Source organism: Macrotis lagotis, chromosome 6 (assembly GCF_037893015.1).
Source record: "Macrotis lagotis isolate mMagLag1 chromosome 6, bilby.v1.9.chrom.fasta, whole genome shotgun sequence".
NCBI classification, from domain to species: domain Eukaryota; kingdom Metazoa; phylum Chordata; class Mammalia; order Peramelemorphia; family Peramelidae; genus Macrotis; species Macrotis lagotis.
Window position 1 is genome coordinate 70823361 of NC_133663.1, and position 270 is coordinate 70823630.

The following is a 270-nucleotide window of genomic DNA, read 5'->3' on the forward strand; positions in this document are numbered from 1 at the left end:
GCTTCTCGGGCCGGCCCGCTAGCCGGCGGCCCGACCCCCGGCGCCCCCTCCTCCGCTGGCGGGGGGCGGGGCGGGGCGCGGGCTGAGAGGGGGAGCCCGCTGTGTGTGTGCAAGCGGCCCCCCCAGCCGTGTGAGTGTGCGCCGCAGTCCTGCGCGAGTCGCTGGCAGCTTGTCAGCCTGGGTGTCGTAGGCTCTCGGGTTGCAGCGAACGGCTGGCCGGCGGCCAGGGGGACGTCTATTTAAAAAAGCCAGCCTGCTCGGCAGGAATCA